The sequence below is a fragment of the Dromaius novaehollandiae genome, chromosome 4 (genome assembly GCF_036370855.1).
Source record: "Dromaius novaehollandiae isolate bDroNov1 chromosome 4, bDroNov1.hap1, whole genome shotgun sequence".
In the NCBI taxonomy this organism is placed as follows: Eukaryota; Metazoa; Chordata; class Aves; order Casuariiformes; family Dromaiidae; genus Dromaius; species Dromaius novaehollandiae.
The window spans coordinates 23,011,990-23,030,678 of record NC_088101.1 but is presented as its reverse complement, the minus strand read 5'-3'; the positions used below and the strand labels follow the sequence as shown (position 1 = coordinate 23,030,678).

Genomic DNA, 18,689 nt, shown 5'->3' with positions numbered 1-18,689 from the left:
GGCGGTGGCCAAGCCCAGGCCGGGCGGGGGGAGGAGGCGAGGGGGAAGGCGGACGGGCCGTCCCGGGCTTGGCCGGCTGCTCCCCCTGCGGAAGAAGGAGCAATTTTTTTTTCGCTGCAGCGGCACGACCGAGGGAGAAGGGGCTTCCCTCGCCCGGCGCTGGCTCTCCGCCCGGCTTCCCGTTGCTCGCGCAGGTACTGTTTGCTCGGCCGCGGAGCTGGTCACGAAAGCTCCCGTAAAACAGTAGAGACCTTGGGAACAAATAAAGCTGTTAGGAGCGCTTGGTCTAATGGAGCCGGGTTCCCTTTGTGTTTGTAACGCTACCTATGCACTGCAGTAACTCCAGATCCTTCTTCCGTGTGCGTTGGTGGGGCATGCACACATTATAAAATCATCATGCCTTATCTCAGGACTCACTCTTGCTCCTGTTTAAGCCATGAGCTATTTACTGGGCCGCACCGCTCTTGGCAGCTTGTTGGCACGTGGGCCACTGCAGACTTGTTGGCTGACTTGTCTCTTGGCTGACCAATGCAAGCAGATAAAGCATTGAGTTAACTCTACAATTCATCCCTCAGAAGTGCAGTTAACGTAGGTCTGGCTTTTTCTGCCAGATGTTGTTTTTCAAGAAACTTGGAAGAACTTCCTGAAAACTGACTCTTTCAAATGTTAAAATTGCCAGGAGGGTGCAAAAAAAGAAAACAAAAATCCTGGCAAACTTAAAAATTTTGAAGGATCTTCTCATTAAACACTTTGTAAGCATGTCACTAAGGTATTTATTTCCTTCCAGATTTAGGATAAATTGAAAAACATAGCTTTGGACAAGGTGAGGGAGACATGATTGCATTGTCTTGTGCAGATGTAAACTAACAGTAGAAAAGCCCTTCATAAAACAAAAGTGATACCTTTCTAGGAGGAGAAGCAAATGTTGATTAGGTTTTGTCATCTGTAAAAACAAAATGAAAAAAGTCAGCTCACTGCAAAGTGATACGCCCCTGCCTTGGACAGAAGGCAGTAACACCTCATGATCAATTATCACCACCACCACGCACCACAGGTGTGATTTTTTTCTCCTCTGTTTTTTGTGATGAAGTATGATATATTGTAGAATCGTGGATCTCAGCATATGACTGCATGTTAACAAAAATTCCGTATTAAAAAAAAGAAAAAGCTTTGTAATTCCAAGCTTGGAAAGATCATTCAGGACACCAAACTATTTCACCCCTAACTCCTCTAAGTCATTGGATACTTCATTGCCAAAGATATTAAATGACTAGTGTGGCTAATCTAAAAAGTAAGATCTAATGGACAGGGGGGCTATCCTTGCCTTGCTGAGGATTAATTGTAAAAATTATGATGGATGATTCTGTCAGATGCTATGATGTCTGAAAATTTTTGGCAAACAAAGTTGAAAAGCAAGATCAGAACTGTCACTGTGTTGACATTCTCTAGAGGAACAGTTATGAGAACTACACTAAGACAAACAAGATGTGGAGGGTGCACAACACATGCACACTTTATTTAGTATGACAGGGTAAGTGATATATAAAAGAAATGCAATTGCCCCAAATCCAAAGGATCCAAAATCCACATTGACAGAAATCACATCAATCTAACTGCTCAAAGTACTGAAAATGTCTAACTTACACTGTAGATATTTAGAAAATGAAACCTATCCAGTTAATATATATGGATTTAGATACATGTTTTTATCACCATAAGACTACTGATTTAACTCTCAGAAAAAGCTCTTCAGGCTGGTGACTTTAAAACTCCCCTTTCTCATTAACCTGTTGGATGTCCCTTACTTTCATTGTGGAAGATCAGAAGAGTTCACAGTAATCTGTATTTAAAGGAAGAAAAAGATGCAAGGGTTCCAAAGGCCAATATGAAAATCAGTCAGCAATAATCACTCTTTGGAGGAGAGGAATCCAACTCAAGACTCCTATTGGCCACAAGTCTCACATTATAAAAGAGGAAAAGGTTTCTCTCGAAGTATCAAGACTGAACCCAGTAAATGTCATTCAGATACCAACAGGCTGTCAAATATATCTGGAGCACTGGTACTATGTGATTTAGCGAGATATCTCACTCATTCTTCAGCACCTTCAGTCTCTGTGCTTTAGCACCACACAGAAACACATCATCATAAATTAACAGTGAAGATCCACACACACATAAAGATCACTGAAAAAAACCCCACTATAATCAAAATAAATTGTTGCCATTTTCTAGTTAGGTGCTGACAGTAAAAAAAAAAACCAAACCAACAACACATTGTATTACTGCTGTGAATGCTCAAACAGCAGCAAGAAGGCTGGAATCATGGATAAATGAAGATACCGCTGACACTGGACACTGCCCACAAGTGAGAAAGGCTAAGTCACCACCAATCTCATCTATGAGACCAGTCCACAAGCACCAGCCTCAGCTTGGACAGGAGAGGATCTTGGTGAGTCAGCTGGACAAGACAGGCATATCCATATACTCGGGACACAGAGAAGTAGTGCTACACCCTATGTCATCTCATTAATAGTCCATAAATTGAGAAGATTGGTGCCAGAGTACTGTGTTCTTGAAAATCCTGTAGTTGCTCATTCTCAGCTGGAATCCCAGAGAACAAAGCCAACGATCCCTCTCCTGCTTCTCCCTCGTTCTCTAGGTAGGCCACTCAAGTGCCATTGTGTCATCTCTTTTATAAGCTGCTTTTGTCTTATTGTTACAGCTGAAGGCACAAAGAAAAGAGAGAGCTGTTCTTCCTGCAACATTGCCCGTGATTGTACCTATCTTCTCCGTAACAAGCAAAGGATATTTAGTGTACAGTCACAACAAACAAACGTGGCCTGTGTGACTATGGAATGGCTGTGACTCTTCATGAGGAAAGACGTATCTCATCAGAAGGTACTTTGCAGATGCTACCAACTAAGGAGCATCCTTTTAGAAGGGGCAACAACTGCATGGAAGATCTCCATGTGGATTTACAGCTACAGATGAAGCTTTTGGGGGTAGGTCAAGCAGAGGAAGCAGAATTATTTGCTGGGATTTAAAAAGAAAAAATTGAAACTGAAAAACTGTCTGCACTGACAAAATGACTTTTTGAGGTCTACTGTGTGTCTGAGGTTGTGGTTAGCACCTTTCATTTAACAAAGCCAAAAGTGGTATCTCAGCAATGAAAAAGTTAATTGGTTGCCAAGTTAGGGGTCTGTTAGCAGTGCTGAACAGATGCCGGGACCCAGAGAAGGCAATTGCTACAATAATGATGAGCAGTAGAAGGTAGGAGGAATATAATAAAATAATGCCAAGTAATCTCTGATTTTTTTTCCTTGGAAATACAAGGTCAGCCTTGAAGGGTGTGTTACAGTGACAGCATATAGGGAGTGAGAATGAATGTGAAGGAGAAATAAAAACAATCAGAATTGAATTACAGAAGATGACGCACATCAACATGACTCAAGAGAAATATGATATAGGCTTCAGAAAGGATTATTAGAATATATGATGCTTCATGATGCTCTTTTCCATGGAATTAACGTTTTGGTGAGGTATATACAGCTCCTCTCAAAAGAGAAATGTTGCAGTAGTCAAGCCTGAAAAGCATTCCTAAATTTCTTCAGAGCAATTGGAGACCTTTTCTTCTACACTACCCTAGACTGTGAAATATAGGCCACGGTTTACAGTACAACTCAACCTTATGTCTTGTACCATATCATTTATACTCTGCCAACTGCATAGCTATGACACTGATATTGGACTGTGTAGAATTTGACAGGGACATCAGGATTATAATGAAACAAACACAAGGTCCATTGGTTTTAGAACCTCCTACTAAAAAGAAAAATATTAAGGAAATCAGTAATAATAGCCAAATCTCAGTTACTAACTAATTTGAACCAAAAGAGCTGTAGAAAGCCCATGACTGTTACCTGTCCATCCATCCACCTGACAGAGCAGCAACAAAAAGAACAGCCAGTTCATCAAAATAATGTCACTCTTCTGTGGTATGAAAGCCACAGTGGAGATAAGTTCTAACAAGACGAGGCTGAGGAAAGATTCAAACAACTGGGAAAAAAAAATCAGTTATCATCAAAAAAGAGACGGTAACTTAAAAAAAGGTTCAAAAGCAACATATAAACTTTGTAATGTACACTGTAATATCTTGTTTTTACCTTAATTTTGAGAAGGGATGATTGTAGATTTTAACAAAATATTATTCATATAAAGACAGAGCAAGTGAAAAATCACCTTGTCCAAACACGGATCCTGAAATTAAAATGTCAAAGCTTTGCAGAATTTGTAGAATTCTAGGTCCGTCAGTTATTCCAATGACTTTGGAGATAATACACAGTTCTATAATAAGAATGGAAAGCAAGGACTTTCACCACACATCCTTAGAATAACTTTTTTATGCAAAACGATGGCAGTCTTGCAGAAATTTGCTAGTGAGGAGCAATGCCAGCAGTCCTTTCCCTCCCTGCAGAGTAGTAACACGGAACAGCTCCATTACCTTTCCTCAGAATGTGTGCTGAGGCTCTCCAGATTGAGGCAAGAGATGTCTAAGAATTGCTTGGAAAAACAGAAAAGGAGGGCAGCTGAGCCACTGCATGATGACAGGGGGGTTTGACATTTTCCCACTGACTAAGGGGGTAGGAGTTACACAGCTTCACAGTCCTTTGCACAGACATTGCTAGTCTGTAACTACACTTTTCTTCATGTTGCTTTTATCTCTTTTTCTCACAACTCAGATACAGAACATTCATTAAATGAATTCATACTGATTTTTTTAATCTTGGCACTCTGCCCACTGCGTATTTTCTTGCCAAGATAAGATTCCTTAGTCATTTGTTCTTTCTACGTCTTAATGGCTTTAAGAAACCACAGTTTTAAAGAATCTCGGGAGAGAATGTCTTATAAGGCCTTTTTACTCATTATAGCCAAAGTACAATTCCGACACGTCTTGGGCATTCTCATAAGCGGGCTTTGTTAGAAAGGAGGCAGGCATCTCTTACGCCATCAGCTTGCAATTTATGTTGTGGCTATTCCTGTCTTCCTGATACCTTGGCAACTGTTCTAGAAAGCAAATGAAGAACAGAGGAAGTTTTAGGGACCAGGAAGAAAGACATAAAAAGGGAGAGGTCACATTCAACCAGCAGTTTGAGTACAAAACCGAAGTAGGTCTGTCAATTTTTAGGGAGCAGCTTTAGCAGAGTTTGGGCCTGTTTTTAAAAATACCCATTTCAAATTCCTCTTGCACATCTGCACCCCCAGCACAGGCTATGTTTACTCTTGCAGATCATAAACCTTCTCACAAGTATTTTTTTACCTTTTTTTTTTTTAAGGATATAAAAGGTGAGCCCATCAGTTCTGAGATCTCTAGAATTTCCTCAAGACATTCAAAAATAACCCTATCATCTTGGAAGCCAATCAGGGATATCACAAGGGGATGGCCAGTTTAACTCTTCTAGCTGCTATAGGTTGGGTTTAAATTGTTATCATCTCCAGCTGTTCATTAATCTGGATCCTTTCACAGAATCAGCACAAAAAACATTCACATGAACAGTTTAACAAGCAAAATTGAAGGGGCAGTAACCAAGAGAGCCGGGGAGAGGCAGGAACAAGCAGCTGTCCTAACTTACCTGGAGTCTGCTTCGGTCAAAACACTTGGTTTTACTGTGGCTTAATTGTGAAGTCTGATTTTTTTCAAGGCACTGTTATGCACTTTGGTTTTATCTGTGGGGAATTATACTGAAGCCCTTTTGCTAACAGTATGAGCTTGAAAGACCATGGACATAGGTCTTGATTAAAATAGGACCATTTTTCCACCTCTCACTTACAGGCAGTTAGAAACTGGCATTAAATGTTTCTAAGAAAATTAATTTTAAGGGTGGAGAGCAGCCTTGGAATAGAATTCCCCAGTATTTAAACTGTGCTGACAACAGCAAATTATTATTATTTTATTATCATTATATTTGAGATCTGGAAGACAAAGAGCAGAGCAAGAATGTACAAAAGACTGAACTATCGGTTCAGAGTACATAATGGGGAGCCCAGCAATTTAAATTTACTGTGGAATGTAAAATCAGAGCTCTGCATAGTGACTGGTTTGATGCTGGAATGGCACTCCTATAACAGATGGTCTGTGAAGAAGCAGTTAATGTAAAATGAATGTAAAAGAATGCTACATATTACATTTTTGACAATCATTTTTAGGCTTCATGCATTAGGCCCTAGGATACTTACTCATTCAGTTAAATTCCCCAAGGTAAAAAACGGGAAGTGTAGTGTCTCTAATAATTCATCACCTCCCTAATTTAGAGCATGACAACATCCTTTGAGCATACCTAAAGCAGCAGTGATGCCTTTCTGAACCTGCCATTAGAGCTGGAATGTGTAAAAATGGAGGCTGCAATTTCCTTTTCAGTGTGAGACAGTGATCCCAGGATAGTTGTTTTACTAATGCTATTGATGACAACTCTTTTGCAGGTCATCAGGTCAAACACCACACTGGCAACTACTCTGCATCCCCCTCAGTGTTGGCAGTGGGAGTCTTACAGCAGCCACGCTTTCTAAATTAAGTCCACGCAAACAATGTTACAACTTCCACAAAACAAGCAACCAATGTGAAGCTCTCTGTTCTTTCAGGAGATGCCACTTGTTAGATAATACGATAGGCCCTTCTTTGAAGGCACAGAGAGGGTAGATCAAAGAAGCCTATACTGGACTGGAACACCTAGTTGTTTATTGCCACCAGCACTTTTGTAGTCTGCTACATGATATTTTAAAGCAGTGCTAGGGGGCAAACGAAGCAAAACAAAAACTACATCTGAGTTCAGTTCTTTCTTTTTGTTATGTCTGAACAGTGCAATAGGATCCTACTCCAGTAGAGGGGCTCCTAGACACTTAAATAATGAACGAGAGATCAGTATGACAGGTCAAATAGTTTGCGTACTTTTTGGTATGTTCATTTTAAAACACCATTTTGGAGATAATGAAATATATATGCATGTGCATATAGTACATATTTTAAATTGTATACTTACATATATACTTATTATTTTAAATTGCAAGTTTGCTATCTGGGCACATTTAGATTCTTTCTCCCACAACTAGATAGCTGGGGATAGGCATGACACACTTAAAAGATGTGATACAGCGTTTTTTGTGGTTTTCTCCTTTGTCTTACAATAGTTACTTAAGGGCTTTCGGTGAGCTTGGTGACAGCCCAGCACTTCTCTAGCAGTCACTGGCATGAACTGCTTCCCTTCTTACTCCGGAATATATTGCTTAAAGTAGGTCCTATGAAAGGAGGCAACATGCAGCTTCTGCTGACGTGTTTGCACTGTGCACCTGCCACCTTTAGGGCCCTTCTGTGGAAAGTGAGCAACACACAAGATCTAGAATGGAGAAAGTAATGCTCTCCAAATATTTAAATATAAGTATACTCCAGACTTGCATCATTTATATCATAGCAACAGAAGAGCTGAGAATTTTCACTGTCCAGTGACAGTGAAAATGGCTTTTATTTTTTTTTAACTGGACAGCATAACTATCCAGTAGACTTGTATCTGAGACTACTGGCACGCGCTGATATGAATCAGTGAGGCAAACAGAGTGGAACGACTAATCATCAAAGAGCACCTCCTCTTGCTTTTTTGCATGTTTTAGTCTGGTTTATTTTGACAAGGAAATTAATTTATTGTTATTTTCAGTGCCACAGACAGGCTATAGGGAGTACACGCACAAATATTTAATATCTGTGCATCTGATAATGTATTATGCATGTCTTACATAGTCACGAGGGGAAAAAAGGCAGGATATAGTGTTTTACTGCCAGCCCGAGAATATCCAAGAGGGTTATTAAACTGTTAATGAGAGCCACTGTCAGACGAGGAGATTAGCTGGACAACTCACTGAATGTGGTAGTTCTGTGATTCTCCTGCGCCACTGGGGATCCTTTTTGATGTTCAGTGTCGGGGAAGGCCTTATGTATGCCTGTGTCAGACAGATGTGGTCGTGGGGCTCTGCTTTTTCTTTTGCTCCTTCATTTGCATGTTGGATCAGAATTATAAAGATTGGTGGTTAAGCACAAACACTAGCTGGTCACTGAGTTAAGTGCTCTATCACTGAAATGCTGTAGCTTTAAACAATAGATCATCTCCTTCCCAGAACTGATTTATCAGGGGACAGATCACCTAGCAACGAAGTCCCCCTGGAAAAGGGTCTGTGTCTAGTGTATTTCAAGGAAAAAAGATCTCTCATAAAAATTGTCTTAGGACAAATACCTTGTTCTTTATGTCTAGGATTTTTACGAGTAACTTTTAAAGAGTTAAAGATTTTCCAGTGGCATAAGAATTACTTCTTAGTAACACTTTTTGCAGTTAGTAAGTGGGAAACACTAAAGAAAATAAATATTCTGTTATAAATGCCTTGGCAACATGGTATTTTTCAGAGTGAAAAAAAAGTGTTATCGGTACATATGTAGTGACCTACATAGAAACACCAAGCTTTCAGTATCTCATGTCAAAAAAACATAGTAATGCAAATTGGAGAGCATGTTTGATTCTCCCAATTCTGATTCATTTTGAAGACAAAAAGTCCTTCCAGCCGTATATTCAGTATGTTCGGTATCACTTATTTAGAGACAGTGATGACTGCAGATATGGTTAGATTCACAAAGATGGTATAAATTAATTAAATATTTATATGATCATACAGTCAGATTAGATGGGGACCTCAAGCTCTTGGGAAGTTATCTATGCCATTATCTATGCCATATCTATACCATCACACTATCTGGACTCTCCTGAGAAAGATAATACAGAAGAACTCACAGTACCGCAGCCACAGTTGTGATGACATTTCTGTGAAGCACTAAAGCACTAAGCTGTGGAAAACGAGCCCCTGTTGTATTTCATCAGTTAGAAAAGAGTACCTGTTTCTTCAGTTAATTATGTCAGATTTCTTTTACTTCATACCATATCACAGCCTCTGGCACCATTTCTTCATTTATTTGGGTCAAATCCCACTGGCTGATACTTTGAGGGGGTACAGCTTTACCTAATACCAGGTCTTGGGATTCAAGGCTGTTTATTGAGCAAGAACTGCATCTTTGAATAAGGCTCCCACACACAAGACTATGATTTTTCCATTAGTGCATTAAAACTCGTTTCTAGGTATTCCCACTGGAAGATCTGAAACAGCCAACTGCACAGGACTAAGACGTCTGTTGGATGCTAGCGTGCTCCTTTCTGCAGCCTGCCCAGCGTCCTTCCACAACTGCCCAAGCAGGTAAAGTCCAGGCTGTACATGCCCGGCAGATTCAGCAGCTGAGCAGCTGTCTTCTAGCAGGACAGTCCTGGGATATTCATGCCATGCCAGCAGGAACATTTATTCCTCTTATCGGAACTGAGCCCAATAACTTATTGCTGGGCTGAGTTCAGATTCGCTGCAGACTCTTCACAGATTCTGAAATTAGCTCCTGAGGTTTGAGCCTCCAGAAGACTTCCAAGAGTGGGAAACTAATGCTACAAAGGATCGTGGCTCACTGAGCTGAGGTACTAAACCGGGTCTCTGGAGATCAATGCTCAGTTCTCAGCTCTCCCACAGACTCCTCTCCGTGATCAAAGGCCAAACCTCCTCAGGAAAAATACTTTTTTCTACCCGTTGTCTTTTTTCATTTCTTTAGCGACAAGCCTTTAGGAATAGATACTACTTTTTATAACGTGGTTTTACAGCATCAAATGTGTAAAGATTTATAGGTACTAATGGAAAGTAAATAATAACATATCCAGCCATCATGAATAGGTCTCTGTGGTAGTGGATTCAGTGCCACATGGGACATCACTGATCATCCTGCATGACACTGCTTATGTTGACATAGTATCATACTTCTGGTACATTTTTTGGAACTGAATTTCTTAAATTACATCTTTTCAGTGGATCTCTTTATCCATGAAAAAAGGTATGTACATATTTTTAAAGTGAGCATACATACATGTTTTTAACCACACCTGCCAACAAGCTTGGTGTACAGTTCTGCCTTGCTTTTTTATGTTTTTCAGAGAGCTGTGTGCTCAGAAAAGTATACCACTGAGATGGAAAACGTCTACTTGCAGGTTGAAGCAGTATAGACTTGCTGGTCTTGGAATGGGACCCTACTTAGCTTTGAGATTCCCTTACTTAATCTATTTTATAGATGCCTGTCTTCCTTCCCCCTTTACTAAAGCGGCAGCAGAGCCAAGCTTTCCTCCCTCAGCAAAGGTAAAGAGGAGTTAATATCAGAGGTATTTGATACACATATCTAAAAGTAAAAAGCCTTTGGCACTAGTCTTTGGACTATCTCTCCTTTTAAACCAGAATTCAGGAGCCATGTTTTCCTAATTCTTTGTTTTTTGGCTCCTTAGATGACAGCTACTTTGTGAATTACACATTTACTGACTAGTAACTGTGTTTAAGTCATTTAGTCCAATTGCAGAAGCCTACAGTAAGCCCTGAGGTGATAACAGCTGTGGATTTCCTGGTGACTCAGGTTAGATTTGAACGGGTAAACAAGAGCTGAAAAGGTCTTCATTATACCGCTACTCTCATGAAAGGCTTCTTCTACCCAGGCATCTATCTATTGGTTGCTGAACTGTACATGAAAGGGGAGGAAAGTTCTGTAACTGTTAAGCAATTTCTGTTAAACTGAAAAGGGAAGTGTTATTCGCATCATTGGCCAAGAGATTATCAGCTTTTATGGTCACAAGTAATTGAATGCCCAACCCAGTATGCTGGGGGCACATTGCTACAGTGTGCAGTTTATTGAGCAAACAAAAAGCAAGCATGCACAATTTAGCAATAACTGGACTTGAAGAGCCTCATGCTTTCAGTGCCTTTTCTCCTTCCACTTTCGTGATGCTAATACAGATCATATCAGTTTGGTTTTTCAATAGGAAGTAGTACCGTTCTTTCTTTCCTTGGCTCCAAGCTGGAGAAATCAGATATTTGGAAACAGACATGAGTATTAAGCAAATGAAAAACTGTGTTATCTTAAGAATGAATCTTTCAGTTAAACCAACCAAAGTCAGCAGCAAGAATGAGGTTAGATAATCTCTTTGCATGATATACAGTACTGCAATGTGTTGACTATCAGAATACGGGAAATGAGCAGAAAGGCAAACTCCCTGGACTACCTCTCTAGATGCTGCCACCTTGCACTGCCCTCTCTGGAAGAGCGCAGGATAAATGCAGACTAGTTTTTAGTTGTAGGTGTAGCAGAGAACTGGAAGAAATTTGCTTCAGAGTCAAAGTCTGGGCTTCCCCTACTGCAGGCAACCATCTCATATAAACCCTTTCGGAAACAATCAAGCTTTATCCTAAAGCTGTGTACATTTCTTCTTGTCAGTAATCCTGCTTCTTCAGAATCTTACTCAAATGAAGGTCTGAAATCTTTTACTAATACCCAGACTGAAGTTACTAATAGTCAGTTTTTACCTAATTAATCTTTAGCCAACATCACCCTTTTGCTAGTGTTTCTTTCCCCATGTGCTTTGTCCTCTGACTTCATTTTACTGTGATAAATAAGCCAGCTTCCATAACATTTTCATTTCCATTAACTTTCCTCTGTATCAGACCCAGTTTAAGCTGTTATTTTTCTTAAAAAATAAAACGAACAAAATTCAGTGCAATGACATCATCTATTGTAAAAATATATCTTCCAGTATATCCTAGGATATTTTATGAAAGCTTGTCTTGGCTCCTATTTATCCTGTATTCAGCTAAAATTCCAGATATCCTTCTTCCTATGTCATTTTTGAACAGATGAGTTGTCAGAGTGCCTTCTTACGAACTCAGAAGTATATGATCCTGCACATCATACAATGACATTTAATTTCCTCCTCCAGTGTTCTACCCCCCCCCCCCCCAACTCCAGGCCTTAACTCCATGGTATTCTTGCATAACCTTCTGATACTCCCTGCTATTGATTCTGTAACTTTATGACGTTCCTAACTCTTGTATCACTATCACTGCCGAAACTATAAACGAGATAGGTATACAGACCAAATTTGAAGAGTTCTATAAAACTTCTTCCAGTCTGATAGTTTTCCTTTGTTTCCCTCATCTCCGTTTCACTTACCAGCATCTTCTTCCCGTATTATATAAATACCTTACTGATTTACAGGTAGACTGGATCTGCCACATTTCTTCTACCTAAGAAATCAGTTACTGAAAATACATTGGTTCTAGCAAATAAATGCACATTGTATTTTATCAAGTTGTATGCATAAGGATAAGTTTTCTATTATGGAAATCATACATAAGGCACATGTATGGGAAGTCTCAAGTAAGCAATTTTAGAAAAGCACAGCAGCTTCTTGCTAAGTCTGAGGTTCAACAATTTCATTGTTCAAAAGGCAAGATAGGAAACGCAAGCAATAGATACAAATGTGCTAGGCTTCCTGGAAAAGCCAAATACAGGAAAAGGTTTTAAGCTATTTTTGTTTCATTTCTTAAAGGAGACACATATATGATTATCAAAGCCCCATTTTGATTAGCATCAGGCTCAAATAAGCTGTGCTTGCTGAAGACATGGTGAAAAGTGAGCCATGAGGCACATAAATAATTTAAACTCCTTTTATGACACTCTCCACACTTAGCACAAGCTAATCCTATTGCAGAGCTTGGTTCCTACTCTGCGCTCACAACAAACAAATAGGAGCCCCTCTGAGGAATAGAGATGGCTTTTCTGAGACTGCAGGAACGAACTTTAGTATGTTAAAAGTCCCAGAGTATTCGAAAATGCTCTGAACTTGTTCATTTTTGGAGAAAACTCTGATTAATCTGAGGTAGAGAGGCACTAAAAGAGTTCTCAAGGTACTAGAAAAAATCTGTAGTTTGGCTTATACATGTCAAACCTTCATATGTTGATGCACTGATGAGAAGAGCTGGTGATCTTTTGAGGAATTGTACATAACATATCTTACATACACAGACTAAATAAAAACTGACTTTAGTTATGCAATGAATAGCTCTTCAGGCCATGCAGAACTCCATAGACATTTGCAGTCCTCTTTTAAGTCATCTACACCTGATTTTGTTCTAAACTGACAACACGTTTGTTGTTGTACCCAGTGGCTTTCTGATGTCACTGCCTTTCATCGGTGAACATTCCTGCTTGTGATCCTGAAAGTCATTCAATAAATCATGCACATCTTCATGAGAGTTTTGTTTTGCATTTGCAAGTCACTTTTCAAGAAAAGCTTTACATGAGTGTGAGAAGTAAGAAGTGTGCAACCCCATACTTAGAGCTGGGCTGGGATCTAAACTGAGAGCCAGGAAAGTGCCATGCACAGTCCAAGGAAGGAAAAGTCGCCTTCCCAGGTGCATGTGACAAAGGACGTATGTTGCAACTCAGAGACTACATAAACTTTCTGAGATCTTGCACGCAGTATGCTTTTTTAAACCCTCTGTGAAGACATTTCAAACTACAGTGCCAACCTTCCAAATAATACAGTAGCCTCCATTTATCTGTGTATTACTATTAGCAGATTAGGAAGAAGAGACTCCTAAAAGCACTAAAGCCAAGATTTACAAAAGTTCTTGTGTGTGTGACAGCTCACTGTCCAGACAGGAAAGTAATAGATATTGTACATCTGTGAACAGCAATGCTAGAATGGTTTTGCAAGTTTCTGCGATAATAAGATCACTGAAGCAGGAATACATGAACAAAGATGATAATCACAATGTATGGCACTATTAACTATTTAATTTTTCAGTGGCGTGCTCCAGTGCTTTTTACAGTAATAACGGCCTGGACTCTTGTGACTGCATACACCTCCTCAAGATGAAATGCTTTTCAGAACTCAGCAATGAAACAACTTTGATTCAGAAACACACAAAAGACACCCACACACCTTCAACTGGCATCGTGTCCCAGCTTCTGAAACACAGCCACCACTATGAAACGGGAACTAGCCCCTAACTACTCAACTGTCACAGCTCTTCAGGCAAACGTAAAACATTGGAAACCCCAGGATTTCATGAGAGGTGGAATGAGAAGCATTATTTAAGGATTCATTGTGTTCTCCTTTAAAGGTTAGTTCAAATGCTACTTCTTTATCTGAAGGAGAAACTATTCTGCACACTCCTTTAGAAAGTCTGAAAGGAGAAAGGCAGAAGCCTACGCTTACTTTTGTTTTTAGTTAAAGTTCAGTCTGTTCTATTTTAATCCATGCAACTATGCACTTGGCAAAGGCTTCCTCCTAAACCATCAGTCAGAACTCTAGGCGAAGGCTTTACAGTCCTGTGAAGAGCCAAAATTATCCTTGCCTAGGCACCAGCACAGGGACAGAAGAGAGGCAGTGTGTGACTCCCCTGTTTAAGGTCACTGGAGACTCAGGTGACTTCTGTCACAAAACACATTAACTGTTCAAACAGCTCCCTGCAGGAAACAGTCCAGGTGGGCTTTTTCGCAGAGCGCAGAAAAGCCAGGATGCAACTTTGCTTCAAACTCACCCCTGTGTAAGTGCTGCCTTGAAACACAGCCTTGGAGCCCTGGCTCACACCAAGAACACACAAGGACATTTTTTGGGGCAGGACGATGCCACTGCCCTCTATCCCCCATCTACAACAGGATCTGAAGAGCTTTCAGCAGGAGTTACAACAGGTTTGGAATAAGTCCTGATTTGAATAAAAAAATTTTCAAGGTGGAAAATGTCATAGCTCTACGTTATCCAGACATAAAAATTGACTCTTATGTTTATTGGATATAAATTTGAAAAAACACCAAGCATATAGCAAATAAATCAGTAATGGTGCTGAAATGGAGAGAATGAAAGATTTCACTACTAAAAATGAATGTTTATGGGAAATTCTGAAAAACTATTTCTTCACTGGTCCTTTGTTTCTTAGCAGATCCTGTGACAGTTAAACATCTTAATTCTGGCACACTTCTTGACTACTTGGTTTTACAGGGAAGGTTGTGACAGGTTGAAAAACCCCTTTGAACTCCTAGCTGTAATTTTATGGTGGGGGGGTCCTCAATAGAGTCTTAATGGAGAATAAAGAGGACAAAAACAGTCAGAAATAGACCAACAGCTGTGCCAGTGGATGGAAATGCTCCTTCCAACAAGATCTGAGTTTGTCTCTGGGGACTTTGTCTAAAAGCAGCGTGATGTGGCGGCAGGGACAGAGTCTTCCCTTAGGGAATTCCCCAGGCCTCAGTGGCATTATTTAGGAAGCAGCAGTAGGACCAAATAAGCTCTGTCAGAAAACTGCTTTTAAATAGTAGTAATAAAAAAAAAGTAAAAAGAAACCGAATATATAATGACACAGAAGCAGAGTTGATTCTGAGTTAAACGCTTTCTGAATTTCCCCAGGAGAGATCTTAAGTACTTAGAAAGGAGAAAACGGCTTGCACTACCACTATGGTGGAAGCAGTAATCTTCAATCTTCAGTTTAAGAATAGCTACACTTTTTTTTCCCCCCTCCATGGTCAGCATTTCATAGGGATTTCAAGGAGGGGCAAAAAAGGCGACAATCAGGAAGCTTTCAGAAAAAGATGGGAGAACTATGGCATCAAAGGAGATTTGTGTTATCAGTTTGGAAATCTAAGAGGAGGATTTAAAAATGCATTGAATTAACTTTTTTAGTAACAAAAGAAGAACAGAGCATTCATGGCAAAACACAGTTTCCTGTGAAGGCCTGAATTCCTTTGACAATGTTTTTAAGCTTATTTGTTAGAGTTTTTTGCAAAACATTGCTCAGTCTCCCAGACAAAATTCAGATAGCCACCACTGCACAAATAAATACGATTAATCTCAGGTCTTAACTGTAAAATCTACTTGCTTATAAACACAGAAGTCTCCCCCAGCCAGTAAAGTCCAGGTAAAGCCCAAAAATTTCAAGATGGAAAATGTCATATCCCAGCTGACATGGCAGGCAGGTCTCGATAGTGACAAAAGCTCATGCTGGAGTGCAGGTTCAAAACTCTAAATTGTCTAACAGTCTGGTCTCCACTGAATTATACACAGAGCAAGAAACAGGCTCTCCCCAGAACAAATGTTACAGGAGAAAGCTATACCCAAAGACAATGGCTAATGAATTAGAACAAGAAAACATGGGGACTTTGAAGACAAAGTTAAAATTGAATTTGTTAACAGAAATTTGTTTTTACCCTTTGAATACTTTGGGGTAATAATTTGTGAAGTGAGAAGAGACAAGGAAAGCTTCGTTGCTAATACAGCGTAGTCAAACACCTTCATCTTTTTCCCTCTAATCACAGATGGAATAAAGAAAGTAGAAACCAAAATTTAGAAAGTTTTTCCAACGTTTGCATGCATTTGGTTCTCTTATCTGACCAAACATCAAAAATGGGCAACAGACTCAAGTATGTTGCATTATTTTTCCTCTCTGCAACAGCAAGATTCACAGAACATGTGTACTGAGATAAGTTGAAAGGCATAAAAGTTTGCTCTTAGGAAAACTGTATCATCATGCTTTTCCTGATCTTATTAGGATCGGGACAAGAACGCAATATACTGGAGCGTGTTTCCACTCTTTAACAAGAAGGAAAGGACAGTTATGTGGTGCTCAGCTGTGCGGAGACTGCAAGAATCTGTTCAGCAGCAGAGAAAGAAAGTCCTGAGCTTAGAAGACTGAAATGCCTGAGGAAATTAGGTACGTGGCTGATGTCAGCTCCAGCTAAGCATCTTCCAAGATGCATGAATATAGAACGCGACAGTAAAGGAAATGTTGGAGAACTGCTTTTAGACTTTGTGACACAGGCCAGATAGCATTAAAGGCATGCCAGCCTCTTGCTGTGACCTGGCACTCGGTGTGTACAGGCTACGTTCATCCACACCAGCAACTGCTCTATTAGGAGAGGAGTGGCTTTCCAAATTTTTGGACTGATAGTAAGAGCTTTTAAAAACATGAATGAAAAGATGATTTAAGTGGATAACCAGGTAAGATTTTTGAAAAAAGTAATTTACAGGCCAAAACTCAAATTTCAAAAACATGTTGGGCACTTAAGAGCTCAAATCTCATTCACGTGCAGAAGAGGCTCCTCAATGTCTGTCACTTGATAGAACAGAATTTTAGTTCCCAAAGGATTTTTTTTTAACCTAATAATTCATCTCCTTGCTATGGACTTACTGTATCTGGGAAGTGTGTTCCAGACACCTAGAGGAAGAACACTATATTAGAAAACAGATAATTTGTTTGTAAGAGATTTATTGTGAATTAAGATGGAAAAATGGTTGTTTTCCTCCACCTGTTCTAGGCAGCATGTAAACCCACATCTCTTGTACCTTCATCACCCATATGGCAAAGGCAGCTCTTTCCTCTACCAGGAAACCATCAGCAGTTTCTCAGTGACTAATTTGGCTCCTTTCTCATATATATTAAACCCTCCTTCAAATAAGGACTGAGAGGTGAACCCCTTTTCCCCTGTAAGGCTTTAGAATGCAATCTACAGGAAACGGTACATGTAAATTATGTCTAGAGAGACCCAGACAGGTTCCAGAAGCATTTGTTATAACCAGTGTTCACTCTGAACACAAGCTGATGCATCACAGCAAGCCACAGAACAATTCGGCTTAATTAATTTACAATTAATGAACATAAAACTCAGACACTACACTTAGCTCTGGAACAGTTCTGTCCCAAATATCACCTGACCAAATCCTTTGGACTGCAGCCCCTTCCCCTCCCATGCCAACTGACCTCTTGCTATGTCATTGCTGCCTGTGGCCTGGTGAGACTTCTCCCCCGCACTTCGACAGCTGGCTGCGCTCTGGGAAGGTTCATCTGGGGCTGCCCCAAGAGCAGCTCTGTCATCAGAAGGAGATTCTCCAATTGCACCCCTCTTGCACCCAAATTGCCATTTTGGGGGGAGTTGTTAAAATAAATTCTGTGGGAAAAAGGATATATTATCTCAGATGCTTCAGTTCCGCATTTATTGAGGAAAAAAAAATTGTCTGGAGCTGATGCAAAGACTTTTGATAAGAAACAGCATCAAACTGCATATAAGATACCAAGAACACAATCTGGATAGTTCAAGACCAAAGTTCAGAAAGAGTGCTAGTCTACACCAAAGTTAAAAACACTACTGTAAGTCCAATTCTCCTTTCCCATCCCCTTATACTTCATTCGTATAAAACAGGGTTGATGAAAGCCCCGTTTCTTCAGAGCGAGTAAGGAAGGAATATTGATAATTAACCTACACAAGTGCAGGCATTACTCTGGAGAAACTGAACTGTGGCTGGGGGTTAGGGGAAGTTAGCAGTCCACCTGGCCCATGTAAACATGCGGCAACCATAACTGCAGGCTGCTTGACCCCTCTACTGTCAAAATTCAGGTGTCAATCTACCAATAGCCCTTTGCCCTACAGCTTTGCAACTCTCTGGACCCACTGTGGATTGCAAACCACAGTTTGTTAACCAACATCTAAAATAACACGCAAGCACAGTGAAAAATGATTACCCCAACGTTTTTTAAAAATCTCTCCAAGTTCTTTTTCTCTGCTGTTAAGCAGGCACAAAGTACAACAACAAAAAAATCCAAATGAAAACAAACTTTGTGCCTAGGTAACAATGTTTTCAGGAGACTGAATGAGAAAACAGCAGCAGCACCTGGAACACAGCGAGAGGCTATTCTAGTGAACAGTCCTGGAGACAGCAGCAGAACAGAGCAAAAAAAGGGAAAGGAAAAAGGGG

At 40.1% G+C, this 18,689-nt stretch overlaps 1 long non-coding RNA gene across 1 annotated transcript; it reads left to right on the top strand.

Moving 5' to 3' along the window:
• The first annotated feature begins 35 nt into the window (after nucleotides 1-35).
• On the top strand, nucleotides 36-13,194 carry LOC135328171 (uncharacterized). The gene is made up of 2 exons (XR_010388926.1): nucleotides 36-194; nucleotides 2,723-13,194. It is a non-coding gene; the product is annotated as an uncharacterized LOC135328171 (long non-coding RNA).
• The last annotated feature ends 5,495 nt before the right edge of the window (nucleotides 13,195-18,689 follow it).